This window comes from Sciurus carolinensis, unplaced genomic scaffold (genome assembly GCF_902686445.1).
Source record: "Sciurus carolinensis unplaced genomic scaffold, mSciCar1.2, whole genome shotgun sequence".
Classification (NCBI taxonomy): Eukaryota; Metazoa; Chordata; class Mammalia; order Rodentia; family Sciuridae; genus Sciurus; species Sciurus carolinensis.
Genome location: NW_025920216.1, coordinates 202,154 through 203,539, shown reverse-complemented (window position 1 = coordinate 203,539; position 1,386 = coordinate 202,154). Strand labels below are relative to the sequence as shown.

At 49.0% G+C, this 1,386-nt stretch overlaps 1 pseudogene; it reads left to right on the top strand.

Moving 5' to 3' along the window:
* The first annotated feature begins 557 nt into the window (after positions 1 to 557).
* Positions 558 to 1,386, top strand: LOC124975145 (chromatin target of PRMT1 protein-like; annotated as a pseudogene).

The window sequence follows — 1,386 nt, the reverse complement described above, 5'->3', positions numbered from 1 at the left end:
CTGAGTCTGAAAAATAAGCATGGGTGATACCTTTGAAGAGAGGAAAGCAAATTCATTCTGGTCATAAGAAGTCATTTTTTACTTCTATTTGAAAATGACCTCTCAGATGCCTGATTGAAACAAAGAGGCCTCTTCCCAGAGTTTCTGCTGGAGATAGTGTGGGCTGAAGTGCAGATACTAAATTCTTCCCAGAATATCAAACACACCTGTGCCTACCAGGTACTGAGCAGGTGTGCTGGCAGAATGGGGAGGATTCTCTAAAAAAGAATAAAGATGGGGACACTGAGCAGGACTTGGCGGTGGCAGCTGTGGTGGCACAGATGAAAGGCAGAAAAAGGCAGGCCGGACGACCAGGCGGATTGGCCGGTTAGGTAATCAACCTAAACGAACAAGCCTCACAATCTACATCTCACTCTTTTAACCAACTGCCCATCTACTGAACCCGAGCCCCTCTGTCAACTGAGGTTCGTTCAGTCCCCAGCCCACCTGCTACAGCCATGGTGGCAGCCCTGGGAGGAGTACTGTCATCCATTTCTTTTGATTCTTGGGATTTGAAGATGGCTGCACAATCAGCGCTGAAAGTTGTGCTAAAAATCACCACCAAGGTGTCTCTAAATGAGTGGTGAGGAAGCCAACAGAAACTTCAGCTCCTTCCTAAGAACACATTACTTAAATGACCCTCGGGTTCAATGCACAAGAACCAGTTCTTTACTAATATGCTGAAGAACAAACAGCTGATGCCCGTGAATATTTGAACTTTGATGCAGCAACCAACAGCAGCTAGCCAGTGCCAGAAACAGAAGACTGGCCCAGCAGGTGGAGAATAGACCCTCTGTCCAGGCAGCATTAAAACTTAGCAGAAGAGTTTACAGCAGAACCTGGGTAAGAGTAACCTCCAGGCACAGTTAGGCCGACACATAGGGGTTCTGGCCATGGGAGCATTGGAAAACAAGGTCTGCTGGTAATCCAGAGAGGCTTATCCAGAGGAGGACTCCATTGTGGATGAGCCACCAGAGCCCTACTTAGGGGCAGGATGTGACTCCGAGGTCAAAACCTGCTCTAAGGTGGACAAGAGGTAGCTCCCCAAATGGCCTTAAGAAGAGGTGGTGTTCAAGGTTGTGGAGGTCATGGAGGTCCTGGGAGAGGGGGCCTAGGGCATAGAGCTATGGGTTGTAGTGGAATCGGTGGTAGAGGTTGGGGCATGATAGGTCAGGGAAGAGGAGAAATTGGAGACCTAGGCTGAGGCCAAGGCCATGGGCCGGCCCTGTATTGACCAAGGAGCAGCTGACCAACCAGTTGGATGCATACATATCAAAAACTAAAGGACACCTGGATGCCAAGTTGGATGCCTGCATGGCATAGACAGATCCAGAAACCAATGATTGA